General features: G+C 41.6%; 1 protein-coding gene and 1 long non-coding RNA gene across 2 annotated transcripts in view; one reads left to right on the top strand and one right to left on the bottom strand.

The window, feature by feature from the left end:
* DUSP16 (dual specificity phosphatase 16) overlaps positions 1-17,962 on the bottom strand; it is a 91,895-nt gene extending 73,933 nt beyond the window's left edge. The window contains exons 1-2 of the mRNA XM_042247513.2: positions 17,793-17,962; positions 10,641-10,752 (exon numbers count right to left, since the gene is read on the bottom strand). The gene's annotated coding sequence lies outside the window, so the exon portion shown is untranslated. The remainder of the gene's footprint in view (positions 1-10,640; positions 10,753-17,792) is intronic.
* Positions 17,963-18,541: 579 nt separating this feature from the next.
* LOC114113666 (uncharacterized) lies at positions 18,542-20,878 on the top strand. The gene is made up of 2 exons (XR_003588532.3): positions 18,542-18,693; positions 20,000-20,878. It is a non-coding gene; the product is annotated as an uncharacterized LOC114113666 (long non-coding RNA).
* Positions 20,879-23,970: the final 3,092 nt, after the last annotated feature.

Raw genomic sequence — 23,970 nt, 5'->3', positions numbered from 1 at the left:
GAAATCATCATAATGTTACAAAATGCATTTTCAACCCTTGAGCGGACTGTATAATCGGGATTAAGAGTAACACCAGCACACTTTCCTGGTGGTCCAGTGACTAAACTCTGTGTTCCCGGTGCAGAGAGTCTAGGTTTATCCCTGCTCAGGGAACTGGATCCCACATGTCTCAACTAAGAGCTTGAATGCCGTAACTAAAGATGCCACGTGCCACAAATAAGGGCTTCTCAGATGGCGCTGGTGCTAAAGAGCCCTGCCAGTGTAGGAGACATAAGAGATATGAGTTCAATCCCTGAGCCGGGAAGATCCCCTGGAGGAGGGCATGGCAGCCCACTCCAGTATTCTTGCCTGGAGAATCCCATGGACAGAGGAGCCTGGTGGGCTATAGACAGGGTCGGGAAGAGTCAGATACAACTGAAGCAACTTAGCACACACGCCACAACTAAAACCTAATGCAGCAAATAAATAAATAATAAACATTAAAAAAAGAAGAAGAATGACACTGGCTGGCTCTGAACATTTCTGTAGCTTCTCACAACATAGCTCTCTGAAGCTGCCTCGGTCCCTGTGTTACCTCCCCCACTCACACACCTATATTTAGTATTTTGGGCAAAAGAAGGGGCTGGTAATGTTCCACCAAGACCTGACAACAAGCCAGAAGGCAAAGGAGATGCCACAGGTGTTCGAGGGCAAAGACACTGCTTGGCTAGATATCTTGGGTTCTACTCAAGCACTATCAGCACCTCACTCTTCCTGAGTCAGCACGCATGTTCCTCACCCATTCCTGTGTGGTTTACTGAACTCTGCCTGTTTACCTTATTACCTCATAGGATACTGTTGCCATTAGTATTTTAAGTCACAGTGTCTTGTGGCAATAACATAACTCCATATATTAGGAACTAAGATCAGCTCCCTGAAGACTGGATATCTACCAGACAGTATCTATTAGATACAAAATATTTTTTAAATACCACGCACTTGAAACCTAAAAGTAATCCTAAGCAAGTCATATCAGAGTCTATGGTAATCTTCAACATCAACCATCACAATCAACATTGCCGCTTTTTTTTTTTTTTTAACTATTACCAAAGTATCACTGTGAAAACCACAGACAAAAAATAAACAAATCAGTTGGGTAATATTTCTTTAAACCTAGCACTTAATAAAGAAATATTGCTAGTTTTACCAAAATGAGAATTCACCGGATTTGGACTAGTTCTGCCTGCTCTATGGGTTCAAAACAACAACAAATACACTGTCCAATGAACTTTGGCTTCTATTTCCTCATGCCTGTGAGCAGGCTTAAAAAACAACAACACTGTATATCTCAGGGCAAAGTCCAGGCCTGAGCACCCTGCCACATGCCCACAGAAGGACTTGCGTGCGGCAGCAGGTAACGAACTGACGCGTAGGCCCAGAATCTGGGGGTGACACCACACTATAAAGACCCGAAGGAGCAAGATTAAAAGTTAGCAAAGATCTAATGGGCCTTTGGAGGAGAGCTTCTTACTAGCCATCAAAGATTCCTTAGTCTAGACGTCAGATGTTAATGAGGTTCCAAGGAAGTTGGAGATGGTAAAAGGCAGTTCTCTCAAAACTCAGTATTTTAGAGCTGGAAGATACCTCAGTAATCATCTTGTCCATCCCCTAGTTTTACAGGTAATGAGGAGGAGGATGGCAAGGAAGAGGAGGATGAATCTGAGGCCTCAAATCCTCGTTGGGAGTAAAAGCTCTCAATTAAACAAGCTGCACTGAAACTTCCCTGGTGGTTCAGTAGCTAAGGCTCCTTGCTCCCAATGCAGAGAGCCGGAGTTCGATCCCTAATCAGGGAACTAGATCCCACGTGCCACATTCCATGTGCCACAACTAAGAACTGGTGCAGCCAAACAAAAACTAAATATTAAAAAAAAAAAGAACAGACTGCACTAATAATGGTTAGAGATAGGTGAATCTCTCTGCTGTTACCCCACTCCACTCACTGTATTTCTGCACCCTGCACCTGATCTATGAGCAGTTCTACTCTGCTAATTCGTATTTTTAAAAAGAAAATGGCACCTTACAAGTCAACAATAAGAAATTAAATAAATGACCAAAAAATGGGCAAAGGATTGAGACATTACCCCAAAGATGATACACAAATGGTCAACAAGCAGATGAAAAGATGCCCATCATTACTAATCATCTAAGAAATGCAAATCAAAACCACAAGGAGCTATCACCTCACACCTTTAGAACAGCCACTATTAAAAAAAAACAAAATAAACAGAAAATAAGTGCTGGCAAGGATGTGGAGAAAGTACCACCTTTGGGTACTGTTAGTAGGATTATGAAATGGTATAGTGAAAGTCGCTCAGTCATGTCTGACTCTGTGACTCCATGGATATACAGTCCATGGAATTCTCCAGACCAGAATACTGGAGTGGGTAGTCTTTCCCTTCCCCAGGGGATCTTCCCAACCCAGGGACTGAACCCAGGTCTCCCACATTGCAGGCAGATTCTTTACCAGCTGAGCCACCAGGGAAGCCCATGAAATGGTATAAATGCTATACAGCACAGTATGGCACTTATTCAAAAAATTAAAAAACAGAACTACCATATGACCCAGGAACTCCACTTCTGAGTATTTATCCAGCAGAACTGAAAACAGTCTCCAGGAGATATTCGTACACACGTATTCCCAGCAGCATATTCACAACAGCCAAAAGTAACCCAAAGGTCTATCAACAGATGAATGAACAAAACATGATTACACGTACAATAATACAATACGATTCAGCTTTAAAAAGGAAGGGGATCCTGTCACATGCGACAACATGGATGAATCCTGATGACAGCACACTAAGTAAAATATGTCACAAACAGATAAATGCTTATGATTCCGTTCATATGAGGTTATCCAAGATAGTCAAATGCATGGAAACAGACCACAGAATGGGGCTCACCGGAGGCTGAGGGAGGAAGGAGATTTCAAATACTCTACTGTGTAGAGTTTCAGATGCTGAAGATGTAAAAAGTTCTAAAGATCTGTTTCACCACAATGTGTATATACAAAACAATATTGAACTATACATCTGAAAATGGTTACAATGATAAATTTTACATTGCCTTTACTACAATTTTTTAAAAAGGAAAACAACAACAACAAAAGAAAATGGCTGTTTTTCTTTTCAAGAGATCCTGGCAACAAGTATGGATATAAACTCCCTGATGACGAAGGCCACAGGCTACATACATTTCTTTGCATCTCTTCTAATACCTCACTCTCAGAAGTTGCTCAGTAAGACTTGTTCATGCTAATGACAGAGACATGCCAACGACCACTGGCAAAAAGAATGAATCTTTTGTCCACCAAAAAAGTCTACTGGATTCAGAAGTCAGAGTGCTCATTTCCATACAAGAACCAAGGTCATTTGTATAATAAAATACCTCCACTGACTTCACAATAATTTTTACTAAGAACTTGTATAAAACTACTACTTCCTGTTACTGGATACCACACTGATTAACACTTGGTAACTGGAAATCCACCCCACCAGCAAATACTGTATTGCCTTAAATTAACATCCTGTTAATTACATCCTCTAATAAGATGGCCACTGGCAACATCTAAAGAGCCAGTCACACAGGTCACTCCACTGCCAGAAAAAATTGCTTGCGTTTATCTTTCAGTTGAGATTGCAGTCAAGAGAAGAAGGGGTTTTCCACTGTACATGATTTTTATTGTTGGTTATAAAGCCAAGAAGCTATAAAATCAAGCTTCCTGAATATTTACATTAATGAGGCTCTTAGTCATCCACAAAATGAAAAATGAAAACAATTGCTTTAATTACATAGTTAAAAGAGTTTCAGTGGGAAGGAAAGGTTTCTGATATTTGGATATTCTGGAGTAATGAAATTAGATGCTGTCTGTCCCTAAAGTTGTTTAAAGCTGCTGTTAAATACATATACCTACACCCATTTTATTCTTAAAAATACCTTCCAAACTGCAAATGACTTCTGGCTCCTTTAAGTGCCAGAGTTAATAATGTTTATCTTCAGGGTCTCCCAATACTGATAAACTATAATAAACCACATTGTGATCCTTCTGTAAGACTTCTGTTGAACAGATTAATACATTTTTAGGTTAACATTTCAAGAGCCTATTCTATAAGCAGTGTTTAATTGCTTTGCAAGTTTCTAGAGCTGAGAATGTGATTTTCAATTCACAGTATATTCAAATTCATAAAATCTTGATGGAATCCTATAGGAAGAGCCAGACTGTCACTCTCTCTGAAACACAGAATCTACCTGAAGATGAGACAGAGGTTCTGCCTCGTTCAAGTCAAGTTGCTACCATGAATGAAGGGAATCACTCTCCTTTAGTTGTCCTCTAATTTTACCTAAGGCAAATATGCAGTGCAAACAAGATTAACAAATAAGAGCAAATGCCCAACAAGCAAAAGGGGGTATTCTACCAGGTTTTAACCACTAGTGCTTAAATTTAAGACATGGTACTGGGGCTATGTTGAGTATAGATTCTGTATGTATATGGATATATCCCCTACTAAAAAAAAAATGCAATTAGTTTTCCACCTTCGGTGGAAATTTGGGGCATAAGTAATATTACATTATTTAACTGCCAAAAAGCCAAAACCTAATTTTAGCTTTAACCTTCTATACCATCAAGATTGTTATTAGACATACTGCCTAGCTATCAAGATGACTGCAAGACACCATACACTTTTATATCCTCTAATACTGTCCACTTTTTTGATTTAAAAAAAAGATATAAATGTGAAATGATCAAAAGACAGGAACGAGGAGAGACAAGAATGTCCGAACCAGAAGGCACCTCCAAGATCATCAAATATATTCTTATTTCACAGCTGAGGAAGCTAAGACCTAACTATCTCTAAATTAGCTCCACAAGGAGCTGCGATTCACGTCTGTAACCTTCCACTAGAATAAGAAAGAAAAGGCAATCTGTGAGCAAGAAGGAAACACACACAGGATAGTCTCTAGACTCCAGGAAAGTTGCTGTAGCAGGCTGCGGGCTACTCTCTGTGCTTTCTTTTCTGCTTATCTGAGGCAGACACACAGCCAGTCACCCAAGAGACATCTCCTCCCCTCACTTGCTAAGAGTCCCGGTTCCTCCTGGACAGCGAGCCGCGTATCTAAGCCTAGGAAACGATACACGATGTGCGTCACACCACCCCCCGTACCCACTCCTGTTGGACAGACACTGACAACGATTCAAGCAAATGAGACACACCACAGATAAAGGGAATGGAAGCTTCTGGGAAAGATTTTGTTCTCCGTCAGGCAAGCACTGGAGTAGGAACTGCTGGCTCTTGTCTACTCCCTCCTTCTTGCCTCAGAAAGACATGTGATGCCAACAACTGAGGCAGCCATTTTGTGACCTGCTGTAAGTAAACATGCACAAGATGGCTGACCACCTGGCTGAGGGCCCTGCGGAGCCGCCGAATTGCCTGAGACCGCCCACCTTTGAAATTCCCTGAACTTTTCTGAACCACACAGTAATAAATGGCTTAAGGTTTAAGCCTCTTTATTGACTATGCCAAGGCCTTTGACTGTGTGGATCACAAGAAACTGTAGAAAGTTCTGAAAGAGATGGGAACACCAGACCACCTGACCTGCCTCTTGAGAAATCTGTATGCAGGTCAGGAAGCAACAGAACTGGACATGGAACAACAGACTGGTTCCAAATAGGAAAAGGAGTACGTCAAGGCTGTATATTGCCACCCTGCTTATCTTAACTTATATGCAGAGTATATCATGAGAAACGCTGGGCTGGAGAAAGCACAAGCTGGAATCAAGATTGCTGGGAGAAATATCAATAACCTCAGATATGCAGATGACACCACCCTTATGGCAGAAAGTGAAGAGGAGCTAAAAAGCCTCTTGATGAAAGTGAAAGAGGAGAGTGAAAAAGTTGGCTTAAAGCCAACATTCAGAAAACGAAAGTCATGGCATCCGGTCCCATCACTTCATGGGAAATAGATGGGGAAACAGTGTCAGACTTTATTTTTCTGGGTTCCAAAATCACTGCAGGTGGTGACTGCAGCCATGAAATTAAGAGACGCTTACTCCTTGGAAGAAAAGTTATGACCAACCTAGATAGTATATTGAAAAGCAGAGACATTACTTTGCCAACAAAGGTCCATGTAGTCAAGGCTATGGTTTTTCCAGTAGTCATGTATGGATGAGAGAGTTGGACTGTGAAGAAAGCTGAGCACCAAAGAATTGATGCTTTTGAACTGTGGTGTTGGAAAAGACTCTTGAGAGTCCCTTGGACTGCAAGGAGATCCAACCAGTCCATTCTAGAGATCAGCCCTGGGTGTTCTTTGGAAGGAATGATGCTGAAGCTGAAACTCCAGTACTTTGGCCACCTCATACGAAGAGTTGAATCACTGGAAAAGACTCTGATGCTGGGAGGGATTGGGGACAGGAGGAGAAGGGGACGACAGAGAATGAGATGGCTGGATGGCATCAGCGACTCGATGGACATGAGTTTGAGTGAACTCTGGGAGTTGGTGATGGACAGGGAGGCCTGGCGTGCCTGAGATTTATGGGGTCGCAGAGTCTGACATGACTGAGCAACTGAACTGAACTGATGGCTTTCTATTAACTACCGCTGAAAGCAGTACTGAATTTTTTAAAAAAAAATTTTTTCTGGGCAGTTCCCTGGTGTTCCAGTGGTTATGATAAGCGCTTTCATTGCCAGGGGCCCTGGGTTCGATCCCAAGTCAGGCAACAAAGATCCAACAGGCAGCATGGCACAGCAAAAATTTAAAAAAAAAAAAGATAAAACAAAATCTTTTGTGTCCTATTGTAATTTTCCTGCCACATCACTCCCATTAAAAGGGTGTATTCTGCTCATTTACATGCCCCTAAAAAATGACAATATTATATTTCTCTGGCATAATTAACATCATGCATGCATACTAAGTCACTTCAGACATGTCCAACTCCTTGCAACCCTATGAACTGCAGCCCACCAGCCTCTCTGTCCATGGGATTCTCTAGGCAAGAATACTGGAGTAGGTTGCCAGTGGTCTCTCCAGGGGATCTTCCTGACTCAGGAATCGAACTCGCATCTCATTTTGTCTCCTGCATTGGCAAAAGGGTTCTTTACCACTAGCACCACCTGAGAAGCCACACATAATAGAGACCAGTTCAATTACTTTATAGTTACAGCACATCTCAACAATGATCCTATTAAAATAAACATCATCAGTAGACAAAATGTAAGGGAAAGAAACATGACTTTGAATCATATTTTTTCTTGATTATGACTTTGATCCTTCTTTCTGCCATCTCAAATCCTTTTTGGAAATGAGTATCACATAAATAACAAACTAATGAATAAGATCTATCTGAACTAAACTCTTCTGCTCCTTTAATCATAACTGCTGCTTCAGTTGCTTCAGTTGTGTCCAACTCTTTGTGACCCCATAGACTGTAGCCTGCCAGGCTCCTCTGTCCATGGGATTCTCCAGGCAAGAATACTGGTGTGGGTTGCCATGCCTTCCTCCAGGGAATCTTCCCAACCCAGCGATCGAACCCAGGTCTCCTGCATCACAGGCATATTCTTTACCACTGAGCCGCCAGGAAAGCCCTTAATCATAACCGTTAGTAAAAGATTAAATATTAAAATTTCATTCTTGAATTTACAGCCCCCAAAGTGGCTGAGTCAATATTTTCACATATGGATGCTTGTAACAGAAGCCTGGAGACTTCCCAGCACTACACATAATTCATGGCATTGCTGTTTTCTCCTCTAGAGATTATAATAATAGAATTTGAATACTGATAAGACATTAAAAGTCAGACTGCCCAGTACAGCTATTTCAATAGTTATTTTAACTGTATTTTGATGGAACTCTGTCAAATATGTTTACCTCCATGACCCCAGTTGCACCCACCTCTGTACTTTCCTAGGTCCCATTTTTCTGTATTCATCCCACAATATTCCTCTGGCTCCCACTCATCTCCGCTCATCTCCACTCTGCCCACAGCCAGTTCCGTTCTGCCTATACCAGCTCTGTGATCACTAACATCTACTCCACTCACAGCCTCCCTGGTTGAAAGAAACACACAACAGCCACAAACATCTCTTCTCTCAAGTGTGCTACCATCTCTCCCCTACTGTCATTCAAGGAATAAAATGGCTGAGTACCTTGAGTTTGAGCACAGATAAAAATGAGTATGAATATATAGATTTATATGAATGATGTATGTGGGCTCAGTGCTTTTTTAACTTAAAAAAAAAAACCCAGAACCAATGCTCTTTTTTTTTTTTTGCTAGGCTATAAAGCACTTTTGGGCTTCCCAGGTGGCTATGCAAGAGACACAGGAGATGCTGGTTCGAACCCTGAGTCGGGGGATTCCTAGAGGAGAAAATGGCAACAGATTCCAGTATTCTTGCCTGGAGAATCTCATGTACAGAGGAGTCTGGTAGGCTACAGTCCATAAGACTGCAAAGAGTCAGACACAATTGAGCACACACACAAAAGCACTTTTATAGACTTCCTTTGTGTCTACCCTTTACCCACCACTCTCCGAGGTTACTTAATCTTCTACCCTTGTGGTTTCAGGACACATGGCTCATCCCACACAATAGCATATTTCCTTCTTCCCAACAAGTTAATCAGCTAAGATGGAAACATTATTTTATTGCTACAGATTGTCTGTGTTAGACTACTCTCAAAATATGTTAGAACAAGGCACCAGTTTATATCAGCGATTTCAAATTTTCATGATTTACCCTGAAACTATGATGCTGATATTTCCTCTGATGGCACAAAAGCAATGAAGGGCAAAACTGCTGGCACTTTAGCATCAATTATGGCAAGGATCCAAACTGTACTAGCAGGAATTACATTCTTCACTGTCTGTCAATCACTTTTTAAAATATTGATTTTATAGTATTTATTTGGCTGCACCAGGGTCTTAGTTGCAGCATGCAGGAATGGCATATGGGATCTAGTTCTCTGACCTGGGATCAAACCTGGGCTCCCTGAATTGGGAACACAGAATCTGAGCCACTGGACCACCAGCAAAGTCCCTATCAATATTTTGTTTTTTTAATAATTTATTTTTTATTGAAGGATAGTTGCTTTACAGAATTTTGTTGTTTTCTGTCAAACCTCAATGTGAATCAGCCATAGGTAAACATATATCCCCTCCTTTTGAACCTCCCTCCCATCTCCTTCCCCATCCCACGTGTCTAGGTTGATACAGAGCCCCTATTTGAGTTTCCTTAGCCATATAGCAAATTCCCATTGGCTATCTATTTTACAAATGGTAGTATATGTTCCCATGTTACTCTTTCTCCTATCAATCATTTTTAAAAAGCCAGTTTCACTTAACAATGTCCTTGATAAAATAGTAAAAGTTATTAATTATTAAATCTTGCTCTTGAGAACTTGATCTTTTTAATAATCCGTGTGATGAAATGGGAGCATTTCATCATATCTAATATGTACAAAAAGCATTTCTACATACCTAATACAATGGCCATCTTAAGGAAAAGCATTTATGCAATTGAGTTGTGAGCTGAACTATACACTTTTCCAAAGAATACCATTTCTGCTGAAAGAATGGCTGGCAGACAACTTATTATTATATATAGTTATTCAGACTTAGGTACTTGGCAGACATTTTCTCTAAAGTAGATACAGTGAGCCTGACGCTTCAAGGAAAAAACCGACAATACCTGTTGCTGATGATAAAATTTGAGTTTTCAAGAAAAAATTAGAATTTTGGAAAACTTGAACTGGATACCAAAATCTTGACTGCGCCTCAATTCTCAAGACTTTTTGGACGAGATTAATGGTTGCATTAATGAATGTGATTTGATGAATATTGTGTAACCAAATGTGTCAACATTTGAAAGATCTGTAGAACTCAACGATTATTTTTTAAATGACCAGTGTACAATGTTATAACAATCACAAGCTGGTCAAAGATCCGTCCAAAGTGCAAGATGGACCAATAGATTTTTCCATGACGGAGTAGCACAAAAGATTCATTGACAATGTTCAGATTCAACACAGCTAACTCTTAAGAACACCTTTCTAAAAAAAAAAAAAAAAAAAAGAGGCAAAGGGATTAAAAAAAGAATCTACCATTTGCTGAGTCTCACTATATTAAAGAACACACACAATTACACGCAAAAGACACTAAAATGCCCCACCTTTTCTCTACTATGTATCTGTGTATAAATGGGGTTTCTTCATATATTTCAAACAAAGCCACATATCACAATAGGCTGAATGCAAAAGCAGTTATGAAACTCCAGTGGTCTTCTATTAAGCAATGCATTAAAGAGTGGCAAAACATAAAACCATCTCACACTTCTCACTGTACTTTTGCTTTGGAATATTTTTTCATTAAAATACGTTATTCATGTTAACCTTTCATGAGTTTATCATTTTTAAGTGAATAAGTATTTTAAAACATTTCAGACTTTTAATTTCTAATATGTTAAATATTGATATAGTCCACATAAACAAAAGATCTTTGGGGCGTCAATAATGCAAAAGTGTCCGAACACCAAAATGTTAGAAAACCTTTGGTTTTCAACACCACACAAAAAAAGAGTGCTTATATGCGTGTGTATATAAGAGAATAGGCACCTGAGAATGAGTCAGAAGATCTTGGCTCCAGGTCCACTTGCTTTGGGATTTGGATAAATTAATCTAAGGTCTCAGTTTCTTCATCTGAGAAATGGGTTATTCATGTCTTGTTCTGAGGATAAAAGACAAAATATGTCAAAACAGTTGATACAGTACAGGTATACTGTTATTGTTATAAGATCTCAAAGTTAAGAGTTTTAACCTTGTGACTGTATTTCTAAAAAATTCTGTATTCTTAAATTTTTTTGCTAAATGCAGAACTCACAGAAAATGCAAGGCGGAGATTTTCTGATTAGTCAATTAACTCAAATGTCCAACCACATAACTTTACTGATTTAGACTTTGACAGTTATAATCGGTAATGTGTATATTCTAATTATTACAGATATTTCCAAATACACATAGAAGTATAGAAAATTGTAACAAACACTCATGTACTCTTAAAAATTACCAAAAAATTGCTAATATTATTTCATTTCCTATGTGTGTGTATGCCTATTCTGATGTTTTAAAAAACAAGTATTAGGCATCATTTCATTTTGTCTATAACTCCCATATGTATCTTTTTAACAGATGGAATTCAACATAACCCCAATACCATTAACATAGAAATGAACTTTATAGTTCTTAAATATCACCTAAAACATTCGATGCTAAGTCGCTTCAGTCTTGTCTGACTCTTTGCAACCCCAAGGACGGTAGCTCACCAGGCTCCTCTGTCCATGGGATTCTCCAGGCAAGAATACTGGAGAGGGTTGCCATGCCCCCTTCAACATAAAACATACTCCATGTTCTAACTTCCCGACTGTCTCCCAAAAAAAGTCTTCATAAGTTTTTAGTTGTTCTGTAGGATCAAAATGTTCTCAACAATTCAGTTACAAGTAATACAAGATTTTCAGCTAAAGACAAGAAGGAGGTAGAAATAACACCATGCTCTATATACATGCACAGTTTACAAAATCAAGTCAAGAACTATTCTCCAGGGAAATGTGCTTCTTCTCCAACAAAACAACAGAGAAAAATGACAAGAGACACCCACCACAAAAAAGGCCAAACTGGGGACACTTCAGTACTCTGAGAAGTGACCCGAAGAGGCCCACTCAGCTGATCAGGAAAGGCAGAAACTGCAGGAAAAGATGGGGTCGGCCCAGCCCCATGGTCAGGCAAGCTGGAGGGAAGGTCAGGGCCTGGGCTCCAGAGTGACGGCACCACTCAAACAGGCCCCATTACCAAAAGGCTGGATGGCAGCCCCCTGCGGGGTTCAACTCAGAGCTCGAAAATCAGGGCTCCGGGACTTCCCTGGTGGTCCTGTGGTTTTAATACTCTGTGCTCCCAACACCGGGGGCACAGGTTCGATCCATGGTCAGGGAACTAAGATCCCACAAGGCACATCCAAAATAAATTAATTAAACATAAAAAGATAATTGTAAAAAAAAAAAAACCAGTGCTCTAAGCTAGAAATACAATGCAAATATCATCAGAATAAACTACCTGTGACAATTCAATTTATTCAGCAAACATTTGTCAAAAAAGTCAATTCTACTAGGCACATATTAGGATATGGGCTGTAGTATTTTTGTGTAAAATTATTCAGTGAAACAATAAGCGGCATATACTTCTCTACATATTACTTTCCCCATTAATTTTAAGGGGAAGAATGGACGAATTTACTATTAATACCTTGCCACAGACATGACAATTTATAGTGCAAAACCTGCAATTTGGCGCACCCCTCACCCAGACATTAAAACATATGAATTCTATTGTCCTTCCCAAATACTTTTCAAGATTACATATCACATTAGCTTTTATCATATACATCACAGACTCAGAGCATTTACATCTACAATTCTTTTCTAAATGGAGTATTTAGTTGAAGATCGGCATGTACACACTGCTATATTTTAAATGGATAATCAACAATGACCTAGTGTAGAGCACAGGGAACTCTGCTCAATGTTATATGGCAACCTGGATGGGAGGGAAGTTTGGGGGAGAATGGATACATTTATATGTATGGCTGAGTCCTTTCACGGTTCACCGGAAACTATCACAACATTGTTAGTCAACTATACTCCAACATAAAATAAAAAGTTAGAAAAAATAAAAATAAATGGAGTATTCAGAAGGAAATCAAGGAAAGGCTAAAGAATCTCCCACCTCCTCTGAAAATCGTTTTCTTTTCCATAGGCCTATCCCAAGTGTGTCAGAATGAATTGCAGATGAAAACTGGTCAGATGCATATAGAAAATGTTAAGAGATGTGGTTCCATAGGCACATAAATCCTTTTGGGGATCCTTTACCTCAATTCCACCTATAAGGTTTTTTTGTTGTTGTGTTTATTTGTTTGTTTTACGTTTAAAACTACAGAAAAAGTAGAGAAGGAGAGAACACATTTCTTAAAGAATGCTTAAGAAGTACTTCATAAGTGTGTTCCAAAACATGAAGAGTCACTAAGGAATTTTTTAGCTGACGCTATAAAGGACATCTTGTCAATAACAACAAAACCTGGCAGTCAGACAACTGCAGAGTCCAGACTTCCCCATTTCAAGACTGACACATTTGTATCAGGTCTACTATCTGCAGAAGTTTAAGATAATATTTCCAGTGAGACCACTAAGTCCCCTACCAACCTGTAAGGAGAATGATTAAGTTCACAGAGCACAACGCAGCCCAAATGCCAAATGTACCATGCAGACGAGACCTGGAGGGAACGTCACCCTGGACCTCATTTTCTGGGAACTACGCTGAAGAGCCGACTCTTACTTTCTGTCCACCTTCAGTTTTGTGTGCTCTCCTACAAGGTATCATCAAAACAAACTGTCCTTGGAGTTTAGCTTCCCTTTGTATCACTGTTGTGATTACTGTTCCTAATGGAGAATATACCTAAGTACACAGGCCAGTACACCACAACTCTAAGTAAACTGGAAAGAATGACATTAACCTCACTGCAAAAACATGAGGTTCCTAGCAGACAACAGCAGCAGAACTGCATAAAAATTGTTAACGAGGAGTTGAAAACGCAAAGCCTGCATGCTTCAATCTATAAAATATTATGTAGGTTTCTTTTTAAAAATTGGTTAAAGATAGAGTCAGTGACTGTGTAGATGTCTATTCAAATTGGCTTGGGCTGCAAATAAATATTAAAAAGTTAAATCATTAACATTTTACCAGGCATATCACAGGCAAAACAGGTCATTCACAGAATAAGTAGGGCTGTAACTAGCACTCTGTAATTTCCTTGTCTCTGATCATTCCTATTTTCACAAGACATCACTCTCTGACATCAGATTTTCCATGAAGTGTTTACTTGTTTATTGCCCTTCTCCCACTAGAATGTAAATTCCATAAGGGCAAAAACCTTATCTTACTTTCCACTCTTTGCCGGGTTCAGAGAACAGTGCCAAGCACACATAGAGGTTCCAAACAGATCTGCTGAATGAAGGGATGGCTGAATGGCCGCCCCCTGCCCCTCCCCTTCCTTCACTCCATACACAGGTTAACCGTCCTTTGAGGTCAGGGTCAAATTCTACCTCCTCTATGAAAAAGATCTCCCATTCTTCCAGTCTCCTTCTCCTTCATACCATGAATGCCGCCCTTGTCTGCTGTCTGATAACTGTTTATCTTTGCATATGTATATAGCTCCCTTAAAATTCTCATAATCCTCATTAAGGGCATGGACCCGTGCCCTTAAGTTTCGGTATCCACCTCGGGACCTATACATAGTCTACCACTAATAAATGCTCTGCTTGACTGACTCATACCTATAATTAATCCAGAAATCAATTGAGTTAATAGTTTCACCTTTTTATAACCTAACCCTCCCTTTCCAATAACTCAACTGAAATTGCAGTGGGTCCCCTCTAGTTTAAATTTATTTTTGGCAACTTCAAGCTTTACATTCTCATATATATAATTATAACTGCTCATAATTCACTTTATCCATCCCTCCCCCAAGATTAATTTTTGTATGTAATTACAAAAAAAAATCTTGTGACTTTTTTGGTGATACCTTCAAGTGAAGTATCTAACCCCAATCAAGAAGGAAGTTGGAGTTTCATTACTTTCTTCCTGTTGCTGAGGTACTGAAGGGTATTTTTTCTTTTTATGCCTTTTTCCTTTCATGTCAAGATGGATCCCATTTCCTTCTTTCCTCATCATAGCCCTGGCAAGCTTTCCTTATTGCTTTGTACCTGTCCTTAGTAATCTGCTTTAGACCCTCCTTTCTGAGCCACTCCTGGTTCCTCTAGTCACTTATTTGATCAGATTTCAAACTTTTCAGTCAGCTTGTTTACGAGACTGGCCTCTTCTTAAAGCCTGAGCCTGCTTCTTTAAATCTGGCCATCCCTTCACAAAGCCAACTAAACCCTGGTTATCTGGGCTAAATGAAATGTACAAAAATATCAGATTATCCACAACACAAGAAAATCAGAAAAAAATCTGACATCTGGCTTTGGAATATACCATGTGGCTTTGGGCAAGATTTACTTAAAGTTTTTGCTTAAGCCATCACTGTTAGTAACATTTTCTTTTACGATGGTGGAATATCTGTCTCAATTTTAAATTCTGATGCAGTTTTTTCAAAAAGCCAATCAAATATCAACTGAGGTTTTTCCTATGAAGTCTTTAACTCGTTTTTTCAATCTGTTGAAAACTATCATAAAATCTGGTTTCTGTTTCCTCTGATTTATTTCTTCCCTGTTCCTGGGCTTCTGATCCAAATCAGCTTACTCTATATTAATTTACTTCTTTAATTTAAAGTACCATTTGCTTGAGAATGAAAAGCATTGTAATAACACTAAATGTCTAATGAAATTTTCAGTCCAAATAACACTGGACAGAAGACTCTTTTTTTTTTTTTTTTTAAAGCTACTCCAGGAAAAGTTGGGTTTCTAGGATAAATTACACTAGTAATTCTAGCAAATTTATATTAGTGGGTTATTATGATTGGCTGAAAAATAGAAAAACATTAAACAGCTATGCAAGTCATCTTTGTCAATATATAATCCCACAGGCCAAAAACTATGAAATTAAATTCTCAATACAGGCATTTATAGAAAAGAGCATCAAAACAAACTCATACATCAACCCTGGCCCCTTTTCCTGACCCCAGCCTAAATTCTGCACAATCTCACACTTGATTGCTGCTGCCTCACCTCCACAAATGAGTTTCTAATGTTTAAGAAAAAGGAGAACTAGGTTAACAGGTTCTACTGTTTTCTCCACTTTTCAGCTTCTGCCATTGAGCTCTTGGCCAAAGGGATCCCTGATCCTCAATTTTACATGACTATTTTCACTTTACAGGTATTCAATTATTTTACATTCAAATGCACATTTATATAGAGCTTGAACCTACTCTTTTTCATGCTAATCACCATATTACCAGCAGAATTGAGAATAAACTCATTTTTGCGGTTCCCCCTCATAAAGAACTTTGGGAAGTACAAATTATTTTACCTAAAAGCCAACTTTGGGGCTGGTGTCTTTTAGGCCAAGTTTTTCTATAGGATGTTAAATGTTAACTCCCCAAAACTTTTTTAAACAAGATTTCACAGTCATCACACTCAGTTAAGTTCCAGAACTTTACTTAAAGTATAAAAACAAAGTCAGGATGCCTAGTCACACTTTGACTAATATACCCCGACAAAGCCCCAAATTCTTAGTTTTTCAATGTACCTTCTCCAGGCTGCAGCACAAGTCTCAATTAACTACGGCCTCCCAAGCTGTTTGTCCACCCATACACATCATTTCTCAAGGAAAAATAAATAATTCACAAATGACTGATTCAACAGGTAAGAATTCTTTCCTTCTTTTAAAAATTTACCTTAACTTCAAAAATCTCTTTTCTTGATGGAGTTCAGAATAGTACAAATCCTCTGAGGAAAACAGTTGTCACCTATGTGCGCTCAAAAGATGAGTGGCTTAAAGACGCATTTTCTGACAGTCTAGGTTCCCCAAATACTAGTCATAAGGTCTTTCATGGATGGTAAATTTCACACACACACACAGGAAAAAGGAAAGAAACATACCTGGTCATTTTCTAAACAGGTTTGATAGGTTTGGTTCCCTTGTAAGAGCAGAGTATTTACTTATAATCTTTTAAAGCACAAGAGGCAGCCGGGAGAGTGGGTAAATAAAACCTTCAGAGAGGTTTAAAAACCCTGCATCTTAACTCACTTCCCCTTGATTTCAGGGGCCGGTACTGCAACCCCACGGCAAATGAGATTATGTAACAGGTTTTTCCTCTCTCCACTTTATTCATCACGGTCTGATTGGAGGTGTGCTTTCTCCAAACGAGTTGAGACTCCTAGGATTATTATTTAGGACGGTTGAAGTTGAGGTTTGATACATTTCCTTAGGATTTTGCAGGATCCATTCATTTACATATCTATTTGTAGTTTTCTCAAGTGAGAAAACACAATAACCGTGTAGTTGCTGTTGTAATTTCAAGGAAATAAACGCAGCTGCACCTGAAAACTTCCGTTTTGCATAAATATTTTCCTCCCCTGTGTTTCATTCCATGAAACTGCACATGATATACACAGACCTTCGCTCATCTCCCGGGGCTTCTTCCTTTCTCACGTTTTACGGTTGGTGTAAATAAAGAAAAAGTCCCTGGCGCACCGGGTCCCCCAATACCCGGCCTCGGGGGGAGGGGGGGTCCCCGGAGGAAAAGCGAGTGGGTTGAAAAGCGCAGCCCGGTCACCACTCAGGTGGCCCAGCCGCTCACATGGAAGGCGAGCTGGGGATAATGGGGACAGTCAGGCCGGGGCCCCTCTTGGCAGGCGAGTTGTGTAACAGTCGCGCCTGGAAGTGAGCAGCTTGGCCCGCGAAGGGACCGCGTCCGGCGGCGGCTCCTGGCGGCGGCAGCCGGCCGCCCGGCCCGCTCGGCCCGAGCCCGCGCACCCGCCGCCGCCGCCCCGACCCCGCGCGGGCCGGGCCGGCCCCCCCCCCAACACACACACCCCTCGCGCCTCCGCTTCCCACGCGCTCGCCCCTCGGGGCCGCGATCGCCCCCACCCCGCCCTCGACCCCGGGCCCGGCCGCCCGGAGGGCAGCGCCGGCGGGACGCGGGGACCGGCGTCCATGCTGCCGGCGCGGCGGGAGCCCGGCCCCGCGCCCACCCGCCCCGCCGTCCGCGCGCCCACTTACTTTCGGGGCCGCAGACCTCGCGGCTCCCTCGGGGGGGCGGGGGGGAAACGAAAGTTGTCACGGCGTCTCCCCGCGGGGCCCCCTCGCCTCCCGGACCCGCGAGGCGCCGCGGCGGAGCCGGGAGGGCTTGCTGCGCTCCCGCCCGCGTCCGTCCCGTCGCGCTCTCCTCCGCCTCCTCTTCTTTTCACTATATTATCTTCTCCTGCTCGGAGGGGCGGGTGGGGGCGGGAGGCTTAGGAAGCGAGGAGACGTTTGCAACTTTTCTTCACTCTTTCTCTCCCCCCCCCAACTAACCCCCCGATCAGCCTTGAAAAAACACTGTTGAAAGGGGCGAGGAACCTGGGGAGGTGGGGGGACGCGGAGGGGGTCGGGAGAGGTGATGATAGTTGTTTGGAAAACTGATCAGAGCCCCCCCGCCCCAAACAGAGATACCCAGAAAGAGGGGGAAAGGCGGGGGGGGGGGTGGGGTGGGGGGTTGGGGGGAAAGAGAAAGAGTCGCTGGTCAGGAAACTTCAAGCGCGGATGAGGTCATTGGTTTAAAAATAAAGAGATGGCGTCACTTGAAACCAATCCCAGTGAATGAACTCAGCGGAGCCCCGGGGAAAGGAGGAGACAGGCGAGGGCAGGGCGGTGGGCGACGGGCGGGGCCGTGCGCCCGCCCGAACCCGGAGCGCGGCTCGGCGCCTGGTCGCGGCCGCTCGGGGAGGGGTCGGGTCACGTTCCGTTCCGGGGCCCGGCGACTCCGGGGCAGGTTCCGCGGGCGCCGCTGGGAGGAGCCGGGTGGCCGGGGGAGGCGGCCCCGCGGCCTCCTCCTTCCGCGCCCTTGCGCCGGCTGCCCCCGGGGCCCCCGATCCCCGACCCTCGAGCCGGGTCTCGGCCGCGTAGGGCTGCGCCCCAACAGGTATTTCAGGGTTCCCGCCCCAGCGAGGCGCAGAGCCTTTTCCTCCTCTTTGGGCTGTTTCCAGCTGCCTCCCCAGGGTGAAGAAAAGCAAACAATGATTTGAGAGAATTACAATCTTTTAAAAGTGACGAGTCCAAAATGCAGGACACTGCGGGCTCTAGGAGAGATAAGTTACAGGTAATTTAAGAAAAATCACGCTCAGGTGGTCAGGCGTCAGCTCTCCCTCTGTTTGTCATAGAAAGCCCCCACCAGAATGCTCCTAACATTTATGATTTTACTGTGCTTCTCTTTACTTATTTTTATTTACATTTGTAAATGTAACGAGCACGAGTAGCCTAACACGCTCTTGAAAAGTGTGTCCTTTTCAAGCACTGTGTGCCCTGTGCTTGGGCAGCACAGAATCGTCTGTAAGTCAGACCAGAGGTTCACCTTTTGGGAGGTGCAAGACCCCCGTTGATTTTACTTTACACACTTCGTGCCTTTTAAAATTGGGATTGAAATAGCTTTGTTTTGAAACGGCATTACACACTTTGGGAAATAGAGACCTGAGCTGGTGACACACGAGGATTTGGAATCACTGAGTAGGACAATCGGAGCTTTATTCTAGTGTTCTTTGAGCATCTGAGCATGAAGCTGCTTCTACTGAGAAGTACTCACGTGGATATCACATAACAGAGATGTGATTAATGACGGAAAAGCACACTCCGAGTGGACTGCTTCATGAGCCAGAATTTGTGTGTAAGAATAAAATATTCCATTTGCAATGAACTAGATTTGGGACGTTGGTTCCCCGAAGACATCTTTGTTGGGAAATGTCCGTTTGGACATTGCCTGAGGCTTTTTGTCGTCTTGTTTTCTGTGGGTTTGTTTTTGGTTGGTTTTTTTTTTTGTTTTGTTTTTTTTTTTTTTTTGGATTGCCAAAATAACTGAGAAGCATGTTGGAATGGGGGATGAGGATTGTTAGAAAAGCGAACTTGTCATACTTCTTTTTTGCCTTTAAATCCTGCAGCTAAAGCCCATTCGTTTCTATAATCATTTAAGATCAGTATTAGAGTAAGCCTCTAGGAACTTCCGGCCCATCTTTTTTAAGAGGAAAAGGAGTCCATCTAGAGAGGAGAGCGCGAGGGAGCCCTTGAGGCAGTTAAAGAAGCTGAAGGCCACAGATGCAGAACCGACTTTCTGCCTATGCCTTTGACCTCGTTAAGCCTTCTGCAGGGGCGAGATCTCTTCCGCGGCACGCTGTCCTCTGGTGGTCGGGGGATGTTACTGCAGCTCCAAAGTTAATTACTAACCTACGCTCTCACAGGAAACCTAAAATTCGACTGCCTGCTGTTTTCAGAACAGTTACTGAAGAGAGCGTTGGAGAGGATCTGCATCTCCAGTCTGCTTAGTTGAGGAGCTGATATTCGGAAGAAGGAAGGAAAAGAGAGAGAATCCTTGTCCTAGACTAGATCCTGGATCTATTGGATGAAAAGATGGATCCTGCCTGGATGAAAGACCTCTTTACCTGCTGCAGCTCCAGTCGCCTTATTCTGACACATCTTGAAACCTCTCTCTCCTCTTTCTTCATTGACGCAATTAAATTGGAGCACCTTCCATGTGTGTGCTATTATGGGCGTCTCCCGCTTATACCATCTAATTAGGGAAACAACACAAATTAAAACCAATTAAAAACCAAATTAATGATTGAGTGGCATACAATATTGGTTTAAGGAGTCCAGTGAACTCTTCATGTCGTTGTATGGCAAAAAACCACCACAATATTGTAAAGATATTATCCTCAAATTAACATAAATGAATAAATTTTTTAAGTAAAAAAAAAAAAAAAGTAGAGTCCAGCAGAGAAAAGGAGTGATGTTGGCTGGGTTGTCAGGGAAAGCATCTTCTTAAGCTCTTTGACTTCATGCTTGAAGGATCGTTAGGATTTAGTTTGGTGTAAGAGGGTTCAGCAGAGGGACTATTATAGATAGGAAATGGTGGAGCAGACAAGGAGATGGATTGCATAAAGGGTATTCAGGTGAGGGATGAGTAGACCCCTCTAATAATAGTAGGGACTGGGGTGTAGCAATTAAGAATTAGGCCAAATTTGAAATGTAGAAGCACGTTAAAGACGTACATGAATGGTTCAATACATAGCTTGTTACTAGTCCAGCAAATAAACACTGAACAAGTTTACTTCACTAAAGAGTATTTGCCTTCTTGTTCTACTGAGAGAGATTCTATGCATGCCAACAACAAAGATATTTTAAATAGTACCATTTACAATTGCTGCAAAGAATGTGAACTATTTAGGTTTAAATCTAACAAACCATGTGCAGGATCTGTATGCTGAAAATTATAAAATACTGATGAATGACATTAAAGAAGACCTAAGTAATTGGAGTGACTTGCTATATTCATGGCTTGGGAGACCCAATAGAGTAAATATGTCAGTTCTTCCAGAATTGACTTATAGATTTCACAGTTTCTATCAGAATCCCAGCAAGGTATTTTTGGTAAGCATAGCCAACTTAACCTAAAACTGCATCCAGTATGTTTAAAGGATTGAGTGAGTGCTTGATTTCCCAAAGGCAGGCTAGGACACCAGCAAAGCAGAGGCTCTGAGGTCTTAGAATCAGATCATTTGGGAAGAAGCTGTCTTTGTTGCAGTACATGTAAATGTACAGTTTAGTACTGGTTCTAGTTAGAGTTTAACATGAGGGAGGTGCACCAAATATTTTAGCTAGAATTAAAGATGGAAGAAGAGCACCATCATCTTTAGTGCTTAGACCCCCTGAAGGTTTTAATCTGTCCCTGGCTCTGGGAATAAATAAGAGAGGCAAGGTCCCATCTCTCAAGGAACTAACATTCTAATGGGAAAAGAAGACAAAAACAGCCAGGGCTGTAACAAGATCAGTTCTACAGGAGAAATTGGGTGTTGTGATAGCGCATGTTGAAGAGGAGTTGAAGGTAATTGGGAGAGGCATTTAGGAGGAGGGGACACTTGAAGCCTGAAGGATAGCCACCAGGGATGTGGTCTGAGCAGAGGCAGCAAGTCACTCTGAGACTGTTCAGCAAAAACAGTGTGACTTGTAGAGAGCTGGTAATGTTTCCAGAGCATAAGGGAGGTCAGTGGTGCTCAAAAGTACAAAAACTAGGGCCCAGACCATACAGGCCTTTATAATGCACAGAAAGGAATTTGCATTCTGCTGTGGGAGATTTAAGCAGGTTAGCACAGGACCTGATTTATGAAGAAGATATTTACAAGTAAGCATAATAGTTTAGTTTTGCAAAGAGTTTCAATAATATTCTGTACATATTTTTTTCATTTTACAGCTCCCTTTTCCAATGGGAAGTAAGCATTTTTGATAATTTTGTTAATCTGCAGGGATCCCTTTCATGTTCCCAAATCAAATATTCTTAGCTTAGGGTTCATGGATTCTTACGGAGTACATGGATGGACTTCTGACTCTTTGCGACCCCATGGACTGTAGCCTACTAAGCTCCTCTGTCCATGGAATTTTCCAGGCAAGAATACTGGAGTGGATTGCCATTTCCTTCTCCAGCGGATCTTCCCGACCCAGGGATCGAACCCAGGTCTCCCGCAGTGTAGACAGACGCTTTACCGTCTGAGCCACCAGGGAAGTCCTCAGAAGGTCTAGGAGCCCCCTAAAATTGTGTACTATATGTTTATGTATGTTTTCCTGTGGTCCCTAACTTTCAACAGATTTTCAAAGCGTTTTATCGGTATACATTTAAATAAGACCTACTTTACCTTTAAGTCTTGGCTGTGTCTTCTTGAACAGTAGCTGCTACTATTGTCCTAGGGCTCATTGCCCTGCACAAATGAATTATAGTTCTGGAAGGAAGCAGGTTCTGCCTCAAAGAGGTGATATTATGTTGGAGGAGACACAATTCTGTCAGAATTAGGAGAGAATATTCTGAGTTTGCCTCTGAAGGAAGTTCTGGGAAGAAAATTGTACCTATGTGATATGAAAGCTAGTAGGTACCTAGGTCATTACCTGATACCATCCCACTCACTTTATATATAAGAAATCGAAGGTCCAGAGAGGTTAAGTGGCTTCCCCAAGAATGCACAGCTAGTTAGGGATGAAACTGGGATTAGAAACAGGTTTACTTTCATTCAGTACAGAGCTCTGTGCTCCACATCAGAAAAATCTGGACCACATATCGTACTTAAAAAAGTCTACTGGGAATTAAGTGTTCAATCTCACTCAGTTAAATTAAACAAGAGACTACAGAAAAACCTGAGTGAACTGTTTGGCCCACCCAATACTTGTTCACTCTTAAGGAAATGGCAGAAAGGAGGGAGGTGAAGGAGTTCAAAATCATACAGTCCCAGCTCTGAAAGAGGTGAAAAACCTCAACGTCAAATTAAGACAGCTAACCAACAAATAGCAACAACACTGTTATCAGTGTATATCTGATCTTTGTGTAGCAGATATGTAAACAGACACAGCAAGTTACAAAAACTGGATGATTTTTCATTTATCAATTTGGCAAGGATTTTTAAAATGAGTAATCCCAGGACTGAGTCAAGAGTATAGAGACGCAGAAAAGTAGAAAGAAAAGCAGTGGGTGTGGCTGTTACAGAAAGCTAAGAAGAGAGCATCTCAAGAAAGGAAAGAGTGTGTTTCCAGTGAGTTAATAGCTTAAAAAGATACGGTTAAAAAAGTCTTCCTTTCACTTAGCAGATAAGTGTCTCTGAAGAGGATGGTTTCACCAAGGACGATCTCGCAGAGGCAAGATGGCAGTGAGTTCACCAGGGAAAGAGAAGGAAGGAAGGAAGTGGAAACAGTGAAATAGAAGTTATCATTTCAGGAACTTCTAATCCCAGTTTCGTCCCTAACTAGCGGTGCATTCTTGGGCAATAGAAACTGTTAAAAGGAAGTGAAAAGCATCCTACCCAGCTTCAGGCAGATGGAGAACATTTCAATCCCACAAAGATCCTACTGACCTCCTCAATTTCCTCCACTGTTGTTACGAGGGTTAAAAACCCAGTATATACCTTGTACAAAGGAGCTGGTTGTTTCCATATTGGATTAACATGGTGATACTAGTTTATTTTTACATTCCATTTAATTTTTAGTTTCTTTATAGTCGTGATTTGAGATGGTCCTAAAACTCAGTGATCTAAAGAGAACTAGACCTTTTTCTTCAATACATTAAACTCTGGCTTTACACAAATTTTTAAAAGTACTTTTTAATCAAAATGGTTTTTGGCTATTTAATCAGAATATCCTTGGGCTTCCAGGTGGCTCAGTGATAAAGAATCTG

The sequence above is a fragment of the Ovis aries genome, chromosome 3, assembly GCF_016772045.2.
Source record: "Ovis aries strain OAR_USU_Benz2616 breed Rambouillet chromosome 3, ARS-UI_Ramb_v3.0, whole genome shotgun sequence".
NCBI lineage: Eukaryota > Metazoa > Chordata > Mammalia > Artiodactyla > Bovidae > Ovis > Ovis aries.
The sequence above is the reverse complement of the archived record's forward strand: the minus strand, read 5'-3'. Positions and strand labels throughout refer to the sequence as shown.